The following is a 20303-nucleotide window of genomic DNA, read 5'->3' on the forward strand; positions in this document are numbered from 1 at the left end:
AATTAGGGGAAGCTGGAGCCTTCATATAATTTGGATTGCTACACCTAATGTTTGCCCCTACAGGTCAAATACAGCGACAACTGTATATATAGTCTGTCACTTGTCTCCTATTTACATTTCTCTTCTAGAAACTCAAATAAAAACTAAAATATTGATGATTATACTTTTCCTTGAGGAAAACGTGTTTCTGCCTCAGTGATTATGATCGTAAAAACACACATAAACACACTACAACCTTAGGGTTACTGACTGAACCATACATTGACTTTTAATGAACCATGCAGTTCTTGTTAGGAACTATTTATTGTTAGGAGACCGATTGTGTGTTAAATTGCAGTTCTCTATCCTTTCTGGATGGCTGAGGTATATGTCTGTGTAAGTGTTTTTGTGTATGTCACAGGAATTGATAAAAAAAAAAAAAAAAATGTATGAGCATAGCTCTTTGTCTCCTACTGCTTATGTACTTGCACCAGGCACAACAGATATGAATCCTTAAGCATTTAATAAGACATCCAGTAGGAGCCAATAGCAGTGCAAAGAATTGAATAAGCAAAGCTCGAACACCTCAGGATAAAACAAACAGAATCAGCACTTGTGATCAGCAGCACTTGGTTTTGGATGGTCCGTGTGGGGCTATGTAGGCATGTGCTGGTAATAAGTGGTGGGAACACCTGACAAATGCTCTAGGTCATTTAACAGGAGTTTAATTCTGGGCACATGGTTTATTCATGTGGCAAGCACTGTTCGTGGCAACCCTAATAAATCAAGTGAATGCACCCTCCCCAGTGCCGCTGCCAGGCTCAGGCCCAGGAAGGACCTACTAAAGTCAACTGTATCTTTCATTGCAATAACCTGCCTTATCAACAGCCAACATTTCTGGGATGAGTAAAGATGTGTACCTGTTCCCTGTCTTGACTGGTAGTAACAGGTAGTATTAAGTACAGACCAATGCCCACATTAAATCCTTAGTGACTGTGCTATTAAGTAATAATTTGGACATTTTTTGGGCATTTACACACTTGGCCTGAATACTTGAATCCACACTCAGGACCGATTCTGGTAATTGCAGGTTTGTGTTCACAGTGATGAATTTCTTCCAAATCATGGGCCAATTGTGCAATTGCACACATCACTTTTGTGCATGCAGGTTTGCAAAATGATAGGCACTAGGTTCATCCCTTTGATGTTTTGTATTATTTTTCTTAGGTACCAACAGTCAAGCAGTGAAGAACCGTTTTTGGATGCATGACACGTCATTGTGCAGGAATACCTTAAAACAAGGAGCTGTTCTTGTATGAGAAGAGTTTTTGCCGAAACGAGATGTTGCATTTTTCATAATGCTCTCAGTGCGACTACTTGCACCACAAAGTTGAGTTAATTACAGTGCTTCAGCCCTGTGAAAGTCTGGTTTTATATATCAATAGCCATAATAACCTGAAAATGAAAGTAGAAACAAGAAGTAACATTACGTAAACAGGATTGGTTCCCTGGACCACTCCCAGGCTCGAAAACAGTTTTCACACTTCACCAATCATACCAAACTCTGGATCAAATGGCCACAAGTCTGGAAAAAAATGCAAGTGTGAAAACGACATCAATGTAAGAGCCATGAATCCTAATGAAGCTTGTCCATAAAGCAGAAAGAAATGCCCATGTACTTGCAACATTCTAATTAAAAATACTTGCAATTTCTCAAGAATGTAATGACTCTCATAACATTATATAAATAGAATTACTGTAACAGGAAATATAAGCAATTGTTGATTGGCAATGTTGTGCTTGTTATTTCTCTATTTAAGTATTGTGCACTCCTCAGTTGTGTCAAATAGACTGTGGCTATCCTTATTTGGATTTATTTCAAGACAGAGACAAAAGCTTTATAGATGAACTCAGTGTCCGCCTCAGTAAGAAATATTTAAGACGTAAATAAATGGAAAAAGCCTTAATTAAACAAAATAAAATGAGTAAGGTTTCCAAGAGGTCTACGAGATAATTTTACATTCCCTTGATAGCCCTGTTGCAATTGCTTACTTGTGTCTCTGTCCAAGTCTATAAAATTTGAATGTTCATGCTAAACATTCAAACTGTGAATGACTCTGCCCATTGTCATTATTAACAAATCTGCTCGCAGCCCAGGAGCTGACCTCCCACTGCGCTGGTTACACAGCAGACGCTTTTCTCCCTCCAGGCACTCTTGCCACACACTGTGACTATTTGCATTATAGTAAGATAACACATGTTTAGTGCATATAGTGTGGCTAATTAGAACTAATAATTGTTGTGCTGGTTGTCAGTGAGGTTGCGTTATATTTGTGTATAGGACATTTCCAAGCTGGTTTGTGCACTAGAGAACATTAGGTTTCTCTGGTTCCCTCTGTGGTGCCAGATGGTGGTGCATACGAAACAAGATGGTCACTTATTGCTTTTTATTGTCCAATTCAAGCAATCCTTCTGGCTATGTCTAAGGTCAGCACAACCACAGTGGGATAAAGTCTGACCTGAGGTAGAAGAGTTGAGGTGGGTGGAACAGTTAAAGGAAAGGAAGGAGAGGGGGAGGAAAAGATGAATAAGAAGGATGCAGGGAAGCAGGCAGGGCAACTTTCCATGAAATGCTGAAACAACAGCATGGCTGCCAGAGCAATTTTACAGCCCAGTGGTTTCACACCTCAGCCATCGCCCTTCTAGATCAGGACCTCCAAGTCTGTTCCGTGTCTTCATTTATTTGGTGTCAGTGTCCAAGGATGTAAGAAGCCAGAACAGGGGCTTTTTTAGGGTAGGTGACATATGACGAAGATAAGCGGTGAAGTAAAAAGCACTGCCTATCATGCCAAGGCCAAGAAGGTGGCTGTCTGTCCTCTACCCCACATTCTCTATGAATGATTGAGAATTGATGAGCCTTAAGGCTAAAATGCATGAATAGATCAGCACTTGATCATTTACCTTGCAGTTTATTTACCTTAATTTGTCCACATTGGCTTACCTTAGACATGTGTACCACATACAGTATATTTGCTATCTAAGTCGCATTGTCAACCAGCAGATAAATTAACCTGATAACTTATTTTTCCACGGATGCAAGTCAGACAATTATATGCATTTGAGCATAATGTAAATTCCACAAAATAAACCCATTATCCAAACCAAAATATATTTGTTCAAACTCTGACTTTGTCAAGGTCAGCTTATCTCTTAATTAATCTGTATTGTTTCTACTGTATCAATGAACTGAGAAAAAAAGAAGCTCTAAGCGTGGCATGGAAGTGTGTAATGCAGCAGCAAGTCGGGGCCTCTTAGATAGAGGTGATGTGCCCCTGGCTGCACTTTTCAGAGCCGTGACATATTTGCTCCATCTACCATAACCACGCTATTAAATATACATTCCCGGTTCTTCTCCTGGTCTGCCTTTACAATGTCCTTCAGAAGGATGTGTCTTAAAGTCTCTGTACTAACTTTGAAACAAAGTCAACAGAAAAGTCATCACCATCTCCTGGGTTGTTGGCTGAAACACACAAAATAAATGTGCACGAGAACAGATTATGTGCATGCACCCGTGTAGGCGATGAAACACAATAGACAACTGAGAAAGGATTTAAGCTTGTGCAAAACAAGGTAATGTGATTAATCTTACACCTCCCTCACCCTATTCTGATGCCACTCTTTCCACACAGGTCGTTAGAAGGGGTACCTCACCACACACAGGCAAACAAATGAGCCATTACTGCCATCACTCAGCCTCCAATTAAACAGCCCTCACCCCTGCTCTGTGCAATCACTGCCAATTAAAGCCCAAATGTGTGAATTTCGACACCACTAATTGCATAGAGGTGATAGAGCTTTCTGACATTCTGCTCTAAAATTAATTTCCAATACTTTCTCTGGACATGAGCCATGCTGAACTTTTACATGAATTAAATATTTTATGTGAATTAAAATTTAGTGTTACAACTCTCAAAAAGGAAAGAAAAATGGAAGGAAAATTACAGGCTGATTGAAGCATAATGAGAATTCTATAACTAATTTTACAGAGTCAGTAAAATAATGTCAGCTCATGCAAATACTGTGGCTGTCAAATGCCATGGTGTACATCTTGATTTTTGTATGTCCTATGAAGCTTTACACAGACTTACTTCCTAAGCTTTCAGCTGAAGTATTCTCCATAAAAAATATCAGTCGAGATCTAAAGCTGCAATCTACATTGCCTCTTTGTATCTCTCAAAATCATCATAACCAGTAATTAACCTCCCTTAATCTAACCCTTTTCTCTGATCGGAACGGTATAAAAGCTCACCATGCAGTTGGCTGTTGCTCTCCACACGTCTGGCTCTTCTCTCTTATCGGAGCTGATGGTTCTATTGTGATGACCAGAGGAAGCTCCTGGTCTCTTCTGCCCTCGTCCCACACTCTGTGTTTAGGGCTTTCCCCATTCAGCCTGCCTCGATAATGAGGAAGAGGAAGGGCATGAGGCTCTAAATTATGCACAAGATTAGCACACAGTGTTGAGCAGGCAGTTCTGCGGCCTCAGGTGCGGCTTTAACTCCACTTATAGCCCTCATTGATTACAGGCTGCTGCTGAATAAGCTAGGGGCCCTACATAGTGGAAGCAAAACAATAACATACAGATCATTCATTTTGTCTTGGACACAACATGTCATGGGAATAGTAAAGGGGAGAAGGCCAGTGAATCCACCTAACCTGAAGCTCATAAAAATGGAAGGCAGAAAAGAGAGGGAGACCAGTTTAGTTAGTATGATTCGAGCTTATCTTAAATGGAGGTACAATTCAGCCAACCTTTGACACAGTGGGATGCAGTTTTGAATGCAATATGAAGCTGAGAAATGAATGTGAGCCAGACACACCGCAGTGAGGGTAAGTGGTCATGCCCTAGAATGCAGTTCTTTGAACTGAATAGAGAACATCTAGTTTCACTCCAGTAGGAGAACAAATTGAGAAGTCCAGCATTTTCTTACTGCAAGTTACAGTGCATTTTGGAAATTGAGATGTGTAGTGTACTGACCTTGATGTCAGCCTTCATGTTTACTTTACATTACATTTACATAATGTTTACATCAGTTAAATGTCAACTTTAATTACTTAGTAATGTGAAATTTTGCAGTCTAGTGTGTGTTAACCATAAAGATCTATGACGTCCTAAAAAGGTTTGCACCACATATAGCACCTTTCACCAAAGCCTAATGTTTCTTTTTTAATCTCATAAGACAATAGAACCTTTTTCCAAATTGCTGAGTTGCTCACAAGCCTTTCGAGCAAACTCTAGCCAAGTGTGTACTGTATTGTTTTGTTTTGTTTTGTTTTGTTTTGAACAAGGCTTTTTCCCCATCCTTCTGTACATTCAGATTCATGAAGTGTTTGTGCTTCTGTTGTGTCATGCAGTGTTTCTCCCTTCACTGCCATGTGGAATTACTCTTCCTTTTGTAACTGTAGGCCTCCTGATGGTTTCATTTACAACAGCTTTCCTTGCCCAAAACACTCAGTTTTGGAGGATGGCCAGGTTTGAGCATATTTAACAGTTGTTCCAGATTTTCTCACTTTTTAATGATAGCTTCCACTGTGCATCAAGGTACAGTCAGCTCCAGATTTTTTTGGCACTCTTGGTAAAGCCAGGCAAAAAGGTCATGAAAAAATGTCTGTGTTTAATCTCACAGTAAAAAAAACAGAGAAATGTAACCTTTAATTGAAGTAAATTTATTTTAAGAAAACAAATTTTAAAAAATTAAAATTTTAACAAAACTACAGGTCACATTATTGACAGCCCTAGAAATTCTTATGAACAAAATGCAACTTAAAGTTCCCATTATGTTCCCATATACATTTGACATTTTTATGATTAGAGAATAATAGAGAATAAATCAGGCAATGGCTATAAAATTAGCTACATACTTGAAAATGCACATATCAATTAAAAAAAAAAAAAAAAAAAAAAAAGCAGCTGTATTGAATTCCCCAACTGATTGAATTCCCCAATTGATTCCCTGCTATGCATTACTAACCTCATATATACTGTCTGTGCGTGTTTGTGTGTGTGTATATATATATATATATATATATATATATATATATATATGTATATATGTATATATATATATATATATATATATATATGTATATATGTATGTATACGCACGTGTGTGTGTGTGATTGAAGCGTAGACTTAGACTCACCTTTAATTCAAGGGGTTTAACAAAAAATATTGCATTAGCCATTTAGGAATTACAGCCATTTTTTACATAGTCCCTCTATTTTCACAGGCTCAAAAGTAATTGGACAATTATAGTTTCATGGCCATGTGTGGTATTCAATGACAAATTAAGGAGATTAAAGTTCTGGAGTTGATTCCAAGGCTTGAATTTCCATTTGCTAGCTGTTCATGGGAACTCTCACTACTCAGTCCAAAGAGGGATCTATACAAGTGAAGGAGGCCATCATTAGGCTGAAAAAAAAACAAACCTATTTTAGGATTGGCCAAATCAACAATTTGGTACATTCTTAAAAAGAAGGAATGCACTGGCAAGCTCAAAAACAACAAAAGGCCTAGAAGGCCACGGAAGACAACTAAATTGGATGATCGCAGAATTCTTTCTCGTTGAAGAAAAACCCCTTCACAACAACTAGCCAAGTCAAGAACACTCTGGAGGAGGTAGGCCTATCATTGTCAAAGCCTACAATCAAGAGATGCCTTCAAAAATGTAGACAGTTTACCTCAAATGCAAACCACTGGTAACACTGAAAAACAGAAAGGCCAGATTAGACTTTGCTTTAAAAAAAAAAATAAATAAATAAATAAAAAAATTTTTAAAAAAAACACTCTAAAAAAGCCTGACCAGTTCTAATGCAAGAATAACTTGTACCAGAATGATGGGAAGAGAAGAATGTGGAGAAGGAAGGGAAGGGCACATGATCCAAAGCATACCACATCATCTGTCAAAAATGTGGAGGAAGTGTTATGGCATGGGCATGTATGGCTGCCAATGGAACTGGGTCACTGATGTTTATTGATGATGTGACTGTTGATAGAAGCAGCAGGATGAATTCTGAAGTGTATAGAGCTATACTTTCTGCTCAGATTCAGCCAAATGCTGCAAAACTGATAGCACGGTGCTATCAGTACAGGTGGATAATAATCCAAAACATGACCCAAATTAACCCAAGAGATTTTTAAGGCAAAGAAATTAAATGTTCTTAAATGTCTGATGACCTCAACCCAATTGAGCGGGCTTTTCACTTTTCACAAACTGAAGGCAGAAAGACTAACAAACAGCAACTGAAGTCGACAATGCATCTCGAGGGAGGAAACTCAGCATTTCGTGATGTCCCTGGGTTGTAATGTTAGTTATTATATAGTCAGAAAATGGAGGGACTATATAAAGATGGCTGTAATACCTAAACGGTTAATGCAATATTTTTGTTAAACCCCTTGAAATAAAGCTGAAAGTCAAGACTTAAATCACATATTGATTAGCTCATTTCAAATCCATTGTGGTGGTGTACAGAGTCAAAATTACAAAAATTGTGTCACTGTCCAAATACTTATGGACCTGACTGAGTGTGTGTGTGTGTGTGTGTGTGTATACATATACACATATACGTATGCATGTATGTATACACACACACTGTCCACTTCATTAGGAACACATGTACAACTGCACATATAATGCCGAGTTCACACTGCACGATTTTAGCCTGATTTTTCACTCGCCGACAGGTTTTGTGAAATCGCCGACAAATGCCTTAAATCGGAGGCAAATCGGTGCTCGTTCACACGAGTGACAATCACGCAGTGTGAATTATCAAAGACGCGATCTGAGAGAATCACAGATGCGTTGCCCACGCTCGTGAAATATTTGGCATGCTAAATATCTGGACCTGTCAGCGATTCAAAATCCCACTGTGTGAAATGAGTTCTGACTGAAACAAACATCGGCGATGACCTCCAGCCAATGAGAGAGCAAGATACAGGGCAGCGGGAAGCTCGGGGAGGAGTTATAGAATATAAGAAAACATGGCTCCTTCTCGGCCTATTTGGACCCAAGAAATGGAGGAAAGCTTGGTTGAACTTTGGCAGGAGCACCCATGTCTTTTTGATGTTTCATCTGAGCTGTACCACAAGAGGGTCGAGAAAGAAAAAAAGTCTCCGCAACCATTTCCTCCTCCATAATCTTCTTTTCTTTTTTGCCCTGTCGCTGCAAATCAGCGCACAGACCATTTGGATCGCAAACTTCTTGCGGGGTACCATTTCCAGTCTCGCGCGAGAACTCTGATCTCACGTGTGATCTTGCGTTATTTCCTTATCACTTCTCGCGTGCGTTTGGTTGTGAAACGTAGTTTGCGAGCTAGACAGAGTTGTTGGCGATTCTTTCTATTGTAAAGAAATGCAGTGTGGATTTTTTTCCCTCTGTTGTCAATTGCAATACGATGTAAGATAATATCAAGAGATAAATAAAATTCCAATAGAAGTCAAGTAGGTTATATTGTCACTAAAGTGCTGCATGGAATACTTGTAATTATCACATCACTCACTGAAAACTTGTCTAAATTTATCAATATGACTTTCACCCTTATTATCAGCAGCTTATACAATAGCACTTGAACTGGAAGTAACACAGTAGAAAGCATGAAGCTTGGGCAGGAGTGAAAAACACTGTATATTTTGTGGAGAGTTGCAGCCAGTGACTGGACAGGCAACAAAAATATTTATTTTATTTTTTTTAGTTTGTAAAGGTACTGCTGAAGACTGTTAAAGATCTCAATAATTCTTGGCCTTCTTGGAGTTGTGCTGGCATAATAAAATATGAAATCCTTGTACTCAAAGCTCAAAAAGCAAATGCTTTATATTTTGTTCAAGTGGCCATGTGAGCTTCTCTAGCAGACATGAAAGGTCCAGTGTTATGGGTTCCAATCTGCTAGTGTCACTGCAGTTGTCCTGGAACAGGACAGATGAGAACAGTAGAGGCAATTTCCACCCAGGTGATCTCGAACCAGGCCCCAAGTTTAGAGGAGAAAATTAAACTCCATACCATTCCAGCTGCTGGGGAGCGGTAGTCAAATGAACGGCTGCTGTGAACAGCTCTTTACCATTTCACAGAGAAAATATTAACACAATAAAGAGAGGGCTCTCCTGCGGGGGTAGCAGAGTGGTGGCACCTTCAGAATAGATAATGCCCTCTCTCCTGAGTGCTGAAGATTCAAACTGCTCTTACTACATGTAGGGAACAGTGATGTACAAGTCACGCTCTCAGATGGAGGAGAATGCTTGCTAGAAAACTTATTGAAATAAATAATAATAATAATAATAATAATAATAGCCATTTCAATTCCATGTAATGCAGAGATTGCTGAAGAACAGAGGGATAATTCTGAGAGAACGGTGGTTTGTAACTAATATGGGAAAGGAACCACAAGTCACACATAGCATGATTAGTGTTGGGCACAACAAACCTACAGGTAAATACAGCTTAAGTTAGACAGCTCAGTGAATTGCCAAACATATGCACCAAACAAGACAGCTAAATGATGTGTAGGGCTTGTTAAACTTTGCCCATTGTAAATAGTATTAATGGGGAACATTCTCTCAGGGAATGCATGGTAAATTATGACTGTCATAATGTACAATTCACAAGCACTCTCAGCTTATGGTAAGCAGTACACAAAGTCCCTTGGCTCATAATAGCCAGTTTTACTGAGAGTCTGCAATGATAATAAATAAGCAGCTCAATTCAAAGCTGAAATGATCCAGTAATTTATAGGGTGCTGGGAAAAACATGACTGGTTGGCCTAAAGTTTTCATTCATTTGAAGTGAGCATTTATTCAAATTATCTGAACAAAGTCTATAATGTACTGTAAAGACCGGAGCAAATGTTTCCCAAGCATTCTTTATCTAGGGTTAGGGGTTACCCATCGGTTAATCAGTGGTTACTATTATTGCTATAAATTTATTATGCAGAGCATGCCATCCTTTGGCATATGGGCAAATATAAATCTTAAAAATAAGCTCAAAGAATCTACAGTATGTATGCAATTTGTGTTATCACACACATAATAATGCAGTTAATACACCTGATTACCTTCTACTTACAATGTATGGTTTATGTATGACAAAAATTTTTATATGATCAGTATGCAAAACGTTTGGACAAGACTGGCTAAATTTCACTTTCCAACCAAAACTCACGTATCAAATATTGGATTTGGCAGGTACACAAAATTCCCACCTCTCTCTGAACAAATTTAACTTAATATACCATAATCACAGAATAGACCACTGGTCGGAAATTAAATGTTATTTGTGACATGTTCTATCATTTTATGCCAATGGTGCAAGTAAAACATAGTTTTTAAATTGAAGTAATATATATACATTGAAAGCTCTCAAGCACATGATAATGTGCAGAAAGCTGAGCTTAGCTTGGTAGCTTGATAGATATGCATTATTTTCTCTCTTTTTCTCTCACCTATTTCATTGTAAGTTGGAGCCAAAAACCTTTAATTAAACAACCACTGGGGCTGTAAAATGATATAATGTATACAGTATAGTCTCAGCTTTTTTTTTCCACAGTATTCAAAATTTTAGATGAGCTATAAATGTACATTAAATCTTGTTAAAAGTGCCCTGAAATACAAAATATATTTTAGGGATAAGATTGAAGTAATGATAATATGGACTAGACAGATCATATACACTGTATTAGAGTATTTATTCAGACATTTTTATATGACCAGAAGTGGCAATTCGGATGAACACACACACACACACACACACACACACACACACACAAACATACAATGTGTGTGTGTGTGCATCTGAATTGTCACTTTTGGCTTATAAAAATCCCTTTGTCACTCTCCTTCTGGAAAAAAAACATATTATGGTTGAATAAGTGCCCTAATTTCTTTTTTTTTCCCCTTAAAGTATTTATATAGAATTTATACACTCACCATCCACTTTAATAGGAACACCTGGTCTTTTATGCATTTATCCAATGCAATTTTATGCATTGTGCTGGTGCCACATGACTTGCGTGGCAGGTCAAGAGCATCAGTTAATGTTCACATCAAACATCAGAATGAAGAAAAAGAGTGATCTGTGTGACTTTAACCACGGCATGGTTGTTGGTGCCAGATGGTTGGTGATCTCCCAGAATTTTCCTGGGGTTTACACAGAATGGTGCAAGAAACAAAAAACACTGAGTGAGGGATAGTTCTGTGGGTGTAAATGTCTTGTTGATAAGAGAGATCCGAGGAGAGACCTCTATGTGAAACAATCCAGCAGCATGTCTTCTTTCATCATTGTGTGTTCTCTAAAATGCAGCAGAAGCTGCTACAAAAATCCACCCCACTTCTTTGGACAACAATCAGCACTCTGGGTTTTTTATTCTTAATGAAATTGAAACTAGTCAATCCAAATATGGCGAACTACCCTTTGTTGTGCAAAACCCCTACATCTGAGGTGCCGGTGTTGCACAGAGCTGTTCCATCAATAAAGTAACTCCTCATTCACTCACTCCCCGCTGCTGAGCTCTTAATGTTTTTCACAGCAATCATATGAAAATGTATCCACAGTTCAGAAGTAGTAATAAACATGTGGTTACACCTTACACATTATTATAATATTGCTTTTCCCCATCTTAAGTCCACTGTCCGTGTTCAAACTAATTTTTTGAATGTGATTGTTTGACCTAAATCATTCAGTTATTTGACCCCAATCATTGACTGTCAAGTTGACAATGAGCTGAAAAACAAAACATGGTATTTTTATTTTTAAGCTTGCAAGAGATACAGCAACATATTTCCTTCCTGATATGTGAGCAATGATAGGGAATGTTGCATATAACGTTTTCAATCAGTTCCTGAGTCTTTTTGTAACTATATATAAAAACATGTTGCCGATGTTAATGACATTTCGCATTTCACACATTAACAGTGGATTTGATTTATTGCCTTAGATGTAATCTTGGGAATAAGCAAGGACAAGAAAGCAAAATAAAGTAAAGCAGAGGCACAACTGAGGTGCAGCTTATAATACAGTTTATCAGGGTCACTGTAGACACTGTAGAGTTCAATATTCGTAATTAAAAGAAAATGACCCTGGTTTAAAAAACATCTATTAAACCTAACAAAAATGCAATTCATAGCTGTTCAAATGAAAGTCTTCAAGATTTTACAATCTTAACACCCCCTAAACAAATCATATTATATAACAAGAACATGTTTTTATTCAGATTTTTTGAAAGCATACTAAAAACAAATGCATTCAGGTATTAGGCGATGGCATGGTGATGGCATGATTTGCAAGCATTTAAAGCACCATGAATCACGTGGAAAATTTAATGTTTTTAGCGGTCTATGAGAATTGTAAGTAATGAAGTATTTTTCATGATTAACACTGGAATTGTCACCTCAACACAATATTACACAGACAGTGAATAACTCTTGTTCCTTTTAGAGAGGAAAATAACCAAAGAAGCAAAAACTGAACTAGAAAAAGAGCTGGTGGTGGTACCATGCTCAAAACAAAACAAAAATATACAATCACCATCCACTTTAATAGGAACACCTGTACAACTGCTCATTTATGCAGTTATCCAATCAGCCAATCATGTGGCAGCAGCGCAATGCATACAATCATGCAGATACAGGTCAAGAGCTTCAGTCAATGTCAACATCAAACATTAAAATGAAGAAAAAGTATGATCTCTGTGACTTTAACCATGGCATGGTTGTTGGTACCAGATGGGCTAGTCTGAGTATTTCAGAACTGCTGAACTCCTGTGAGTTTCACACACATTTCCTTGCAGTCGTAAAGAGTTATTACATGAGTTACTATATCCTTCCTGGAAGCTCGAACCAATCTGGCCATTTTCCTCTGACCTCTCTTATCAACAACGCGTTTCCACCCACAGAACTGTCGCTCACTCAATGTTTTTTGTTTTTCACACCATTCTGTGTAAACTCTAGAGATTGTTGTGTGTGAAATTCCCAGGAGAGCAGCAGTATTCGAACCAGCCTATCTGGAACCAACTACCATGCTACAGTTAAAGTCACAGAGATCACATTTTTCCCCATTCTGATGTTTGATATGAACATTAACTGAAGCTCTTGACCTGTATCTGCATAGTTTTATGCATTGTGCTGCTGCTGCTGCCAAATGTTTGACTGATTGGATAACTGCACAACTGCATAAATAAGCAGGTGTACAGGTGTTCTTATTAAAGTAGAGTGAGTGTGTATTCACTTTTTCTATATTTCTCACATTTAAGAAAAATATATTTGTAATCTAACATTACAAATGGAAGTTAAATATATTAGAGGCATAAATACTTATCTTTCCTGTTTTTAGTTTTTCCACACATTGAGTTTTCAGTGTTCAGTGTAGCCACTACTATTTGTTTAATGAAGCATTTGAAGTATTTAATTTTGTTGGAATAGTGCATGAGTTTTCCCACTATAAGTAGACTAAATATTTAGTAGGAAAAAAAAAAGTTTTCATAATTTCATTATATCACAATTAGTTGAATTGTCTTCATTTGTTGTATACCTTGTGTGCATGGCGTCTGCCATGTATGTGTCTGTCATGCTACATAACTACCTTTTCACTTACAACATTCTGCCTGGCTGAAAAAATAAATACAGGCTGTGGTTCTGCATGAATGAAATTGACAGTGTATTTTCCTGTCTATAATTTGAGTCATATAGCCTATAAAGGCATTATACTGCGGTACATTTGAGAGTTAAAATCAAATAATGCAAATGGGCTCATTGCACAAATACTTTCTTCTTAATATGTTTCCAGTTCATTCACTACACTCACAATAGTGGTATTTTATAGTCAGAGTCTGCAAGCGCTCCCCAAGATGAATGTCAATGATGTTCATCAGATATGTAAGATTACTTGCAAAGCCCCTTCTAACAAGCTGGAGAAAGGCTTCAAAACTGTACGCATCGTCATGTATACACAAGCACAGAGGTAAGAAAACACCTATTTTATATATAACTTTTGTAAATATAGGAATAATAGTTAAACTAGAGAATCCTGAAAGACAAGTTGTTCCTTCACTATACTGACGAAGGTAAACAAGGTTGCCAGAAACACGAGAGCTGCACTATTCTGAAACGGAAATGCATCATTGCACTGAATGCTGCCTACTGCAAACTGATAATTAGTATGGCATTCTATCTAACAAGCAAGTTTCTGGGTGTTTGGAAACTAACATTATTCAGCTACTTCCAGCAGAAATTCAGTTATTGCCTTTCCTTTAAGCCCTAACATTTGGGTGTTTGGCAGACATTTTAACCAAAATAATGTAATGATTAAATGTACCACATTCTTCACATGAGTCCTTGTCTGATAGTGTAGTCATCAAACAAACCAAAATTATGAGATTTTCAAATCGTGCTGTGCCAACTAGGCATTTTATGTCTTGTGTATTTGAACAGCCCATGAAACTCTACATTTGGAGCAGATTTTGGTGTCATTAGAATCCTTACAGTTCTGCATTTATATTTATAAAAAGTGAATTTTGGATCTATATGATTCCTGTTGACATTTAGATAGATGAAGAAAATCCTGCTGCATGGCCTCTACCTCATAGAACTAATCATCCTGTCAAAATTCATAAGCACACACATACTCAATGTAAGAGTAATATCAAGCCAAACGTGTAGTCTATGTAAATACATTTTCAGAACTAAGCTGAGCATAAATGATCATCTGTGTGATTATTTACTTGAAAGTGCTTGGAATTTTTTTTTTCTTCTTAATTTCCCTTTTAATAAGCAGTGCATACCCTTCCTATGATTTGTCAGAAGCTCTTATTTTCATCATCCTGTCTATAAATTGTCAGGAGCTCTTATGTTCACCTCATTTATAAGATGTATGTTTTATATCAGATTTGATCATAAATTCCATGTATTCATTCCTCCATGTATTCAAGCCAATGTTGTATAACTACTACTAAACGACTTAATAAAATTCCAAAGAAATAAAGTCAGAAATCTTGCTTTATTAGAGGATCCTGCTGATGGCGCATTACACAAAGGCTTTTTTCTTCATGAACTTTCATTTGCAAGCAATTTCTTTGGTCTGGTTTTGCACTTCAGTTAACAGAAAATTACCATGACTAATTACCTAAGGCTGTGTTTATACTGACTGTCCCACCATATGAGGATATTTGGGAGTGTTGTCTTGGTAGAGTCAATGCACTTGTTCACATAAACATGATTTTAAGTTGATTTGCAGTTAATAAAGGTTTTCAAAATGGTTCGTAGGGACACAGCCTCCAATTCCTGGTTCAAATCCACACCCTGCTGTGTTAACTCAGATTCTCAACTTCGAAAAGTCTGGCACATTTCTTTAAACTGCATGGATAAACTGAATATTAATATTCTTTCTTCTCAGGGTTAAATGAAATTCTGTCATGATTCTAACACTCAACTTTGCAGGTTGTTTTTGGCCAACCTTCAGCTTTGAAACTCACATAGCAATGTACTTATCTATATACACTTGTCGATTTAAGTCAAAATACATCCACAACATACAAATATTTGCTATAGTAGCCTCTAAAGCACCTTTTCAGTTAATTTTCCCTTACATAGTTTAACTGAGAAAAGGCTAATTCACAAATCTACAACATACTACTTATTATCCAAACCTTAAAAATCAGGATACCTAGGCATACACACGAAGGTTCCTACACACTTTTACTGCTACAAACACTACAAAAAAGGTGAACAAGTTGTATTTTTCAGAAGCAAGCCAACAAATGGCAATGGTATTTGCTAGTGATAGAAGTAAGGGGAGTAAAAATGTTTAGAATTCTATTTTCAATTGAGAATGTATCATAAATTAAACCTCAAATGTCATCTGATAGAGAACAGCCACAAGTAGCTAATTTCCCTTTGTTCTGGAGAACAGTGTTTACTCAGCAGGGACTGTGCTAGTGATTGGAAAGTTGTGAGTTTAAATCACATGAAATAACTAAAGCTATGTAAAAGATGCTTTGGATAAAAGTGTCTTCCAAACAAATAAATGTAAATAAATCATAGTGTCATCATGTTAACCCTCACAAAGTTATTATTTAAAAATCACTTATAAAACATTAACTTAAATTTTTCATCTGATATATTTCTAAAGTTTCTCATTATTCATACAAGAAGGTTAAGAGACCTTCTGCCTCCGGAGAGCCAGTTAAACACCACGGACAGCCATGCACAGCTCCAGAAAAATAAAACAAGTCTGCTAGGGGCGGAGCTAGCCCCAAGCACTCACGGCTGGAGGGCAATGATTGCATTAAGTCTTCTCAGCATGTAGCCTCAGCAGGTAATAATAAAACCATAGCTCACTGGCAGAGAAGGGAGAGATGTTTCATGCATGCTCGCAGTAGGTTACTATGTGATAACGATTCTCTCTATCTCTATCTCGCTTTCTGTGCATGTGTGTGTCTCTCTCTCTGTCCCTAGAGGTGTCTTTCTATGTCTGTCTCTCTCCCACAGCAGCAGGTTTGCGACAACATTTTGACAGTCAACACAGCAACTCATCCCTACTGATAAGCTTCAGTAGTAAGTTCAAGACTTGCGGGCAGGATGTGTTTTTTAAAATCCCACTCCCACCTGTCCCCACAGTTATTATCTTTGCTTGTACCCACCCACAATATTTTGTAATGAACCCAGTTATTAATAATAGTAGTATTCATTTAAACCTAATTGACCTTGACCAGGATAAAGCCATTATTGAATATGACTGAATGAATGTGGTAAATAGTATGATAATCAACTTTTTTTTTTTTTTTGTGGCTTTGTCCCTCTTTTCACAGCTTCAAAATGGCTTGCTTTTCTCCCATAGACAGCCCTCTGGTCTTCATGTTGGTTTATCCTTTTTAACAACAAATGCAGTCTTCACAGGCAAAACTCAGGGCCCAAAACAAGAGTAAACATTCAGAACTATTAATTGTTTAAACAATCAATCTAACAGGACACACCTGGGAAACAAAAAACTCCTGTCAGTCATGTTCTAATATTTTTGATCACTTGAAAAATGGGTGGGTTTGAACAAATATGAGGAAATAAAAGCTGAAATTCTGATCGGTTGTCTCATTCATCTTTTGATCACAAACCCAAATGTCTTAAGTGTATAGCTAACAACAAAAGAACTGGCTTGCTGTTCCAATGTGTTCAGAAGGGACTTAGACAAAAGGTATGCAAGGCCCTGGCACTTAAAAACCCACACATTCTTTTAGTAATTTCAAGAACTGAAGCAATTCTATATGCTTCATTAAGAAATCATAAAAGACCATCTGTCAGGAGTGTGACTGTCTTATTTTTCATTTTGTTGTTTCTAAAGTAGTGTTCCTGCTTTTGCTGTCATATTTTTCATCAGTGTTATGTAATGCAGTTGCTGTGGCTCCAGGGTATTTGGTCATTGTATTTTGGCCAGTAAACTTTTACTAAAATAACATCTGTCAATCGTGTAAAAAATGGCTTCATTTACAGAATAAAGGTCAAGGTTTGCTATTGGATGAAAACATCTTTTCACTATCTCTCTCTCTCTCTCTCTCTATGATTCAGTCATACTGAATTTTGACATGTTTAAGATTGAAATGATTAGACTGAGGTGTTCATAATGCTACATAATGAGTTTGTTACAAGCCAAGGACATCTTAACAGTCTCTAGAAAATAGTGTGATTAAATTGTATCAGGTTTAATCCATCAGTTTGCTTACATGAAATTACTACATGCCATTGCAGTAATTGTTTTAAGAAAGACAGCAATTCTTCACTCAAAATTCAGCATTATTTCATCTGAACCATTTGATTAGACACTCAATAAAAATATCTCATAATATAAAAGCAGTCTCACTTGACTATTGTTATGAACTTTCATTTAATAGAATATTCATTCACATTTTATTTTTTCAGATTTTCATCAGTCATTCCTAAATTCGGTTTAGAAAGACAAGTTATTTCACAGAGTCTGAAATACCACTACGTGTTTTGACAATGTCATAACTGGTTGATTAAAGAACTTGCCCTCTTATGAAGGTTTCCTGCATCTGTTTCTCTTAAACTGAGCTCACAGGAAGTACTTGCAAAGTACAGAACATCAATGAAAAGCATCTGTAAAGCAACAAAGCACTAACACATTTAATTTCTGGCTTCATTAGCAAAACACTGAGCCCCTTGTTTCTTCTACTGTCAGGACACGTCTTATCGAAGTGCTCTATCACGTTCTTCCTGTGTCTCATTACTGGTGTTTTAAAAGCACTCCATTCAATAATCAGTCTTCCCTAAATCAAAGGTTACAGTTAATCTTATATAAGCTTTGCAACTATCTGATGAAGGTGAATGCAATGTTTATTGGAGGCATTTAAAAAGAGTCAGAACAGGGCAAGACAATATTTTGCCCAATTTGGATGTTACATGAAAACCACTTATCCTCCACACACACACACACACACACACATGTACATTATCCCACTTTTCATATTCATATCCAACCCTTTTCCATTCAAAGATTTTCCATATTATGCAAGTTTAAACCAATACATTTATTTCATGTCACCTATATCTCTAAATACACTGATCCACAGTATTAAGCTGTAACTGATAATAATGCACATCTCATTGTCATTGTCATTTAATACATTCCTGTGATGTTTGTCTATTTACTGTAACAAAGGAATGCTGCTTATGTGCTCATATGGGAATGCAGACACAGAATGCAAATAAATTCTTAATGACTAAACAAGTTTTGCGCACCAAATTGCCTGTACTGTTACCTTACTAATTTAAATGAGTGCCATGTGAGCATCTTCAAATTTGTAGAGCTCATGAATGTACCATTGCAAGCAATACATTCAAATCTGAATGGATACTTATTATGCCTGGCAAAGCGGCACCATGCAGCATGCCAATACGTTTGTCCTTGGGAATTCAAACAACTGTCAGCACTGTGCAACCAACGCTCCTTCATTAATCAACACTAATTAAGTGTATTGATTGAGCCGAACATCAGGATTTCCAACTGAAAGGGTTTACTAGAGTGTAAACTGGAAACATTAAATGCAGTGGGAAAAGCCTGAAAAGACCTGAAATCAACGTTTGCCCTTGGAAACATCACATGGCAAAAGTGAGGGAAATGATAAAAGAAAAAAAAAGAGAAGAAGAAACACCCATGTTTCTCTCTCATTAAGTGCTGTCAAACTGAATCAGATCTAGAACTCCGCTGAGCAAAGGTGAATACTCACTCAGTTTCATTGTTAAGGGGCTCCTCATGCACACACATACAAATGCATACACACATGGCCTAACAACATATCAGCAATCAACACACACAACACACCAAGGTTATGTTCAACTGGCTTCGGATGAATCATTTACATTCAAACAAACATTTCAAACATGTTCAAATTGTACACAAATTCTCAAGTGTGTGTTTATTAAAACATCTTATAAACTATGTTGAAATTAAAAACAGATAAAACTAAAAGTATTAAAAGAAAAACAGCAAAGTCATCAAGTAAACTCAATCACATCTAAAGGTGTTAAGCATACAGTGTATCTCCTGTATGCAAAATATTGAAAATGATGGAAATGTAGAAAAATTAGCCCTATAAGATACAAGAAAAATCTAATGCTGATACACTGGGTGACTTGGACAGACTAACCTCTCACAAAGATCAAACATCGGGCAAAAAAATGAACATATTCTCGAGAAAGGACCTGTTTAATTAGCCTAAAAGCACAGGTCTGTAAACAAAAGCTGCATTACTGTATTGCCACAGTACACTTATGACAGTTATGACTTTTTGACTGATTGCTGCGTAGCTACTAACTAATGCAAGGCAATACGCCATCCACTATGCCGTAGCCACGACAGTGGGGTACAACTCTTAACGATTAACTAGGACAAAGATCATGGTGATATTTCTTGCAGCAAGCATTATATTAAGATTATGAATCTTAAAATCCATTTAACACATTTCAAGGTTACAAGCACACTGCACACAATAAAAGCGACCCATGCTTGAAAAACTTTGCTATCTCAAAGACGAAAGAAAGCCAGTTATTCCAAAACTGTTTCAAATATCACTGTACAAATAAAATGATGTGCAAATAAAATTATTATCATTACAAGTGTATCTGAATTTGAAGTGTGGAAGTATATCTGAATTTATCAAAATCATCTTTTATTCAGCAATTACAACGCATTACAGAAATTTATCTTGCTGGGTGCATCAAGATAAATTATGAGAATAAAATATGAAACTAAAATACAAAGATAAAGACCGAGGTA

At 37.0% G+C, this 20303-nt stretch overlaps 1 protein-coding gene across 5 annotated transcripts in view; it reads right to left on the reverse strand.

Annotated features, from left to right (window-relative positions):
- megf11 (multiple EGF-like-domains 11) overlaps positions 1 to 20303 on the reverse strand; it is a 109904-nt gene that overhangs the window by 87918 nt on the left and 1683 nt on the right. The window contains exon 2 of one of the 5 annotated variants that reach the window (XM_053234966.1): positions 4289 to 4429. The exons of the other annotated variants lie outside the window; for them this stretch is intronic. The gene's annotated coding sequence lies outside the window, so the exon portion shown is untranslated. The remainder of the gene's footprint in view (positions 1 to 4288; positions 4430 to 20303) is intronic. 5 annotated transcript variants of the gene reach the window in all.

This window comes from Pangasianodon hypophthalmus, chromosome 6, assembly GCF_027358585.1.
Source record: "Pangasianodon hypophthalmus isolate fPanHyp1 chromosome 6, fPanHyp1.pri, whole genome shotgun sequence".
NCBI lineage: Eukaryota > Metazoa > Chordata > Actinopteri > Siluriformes > Pangasiidae > Pangasianodon > Pangasianodon hypophthalmus.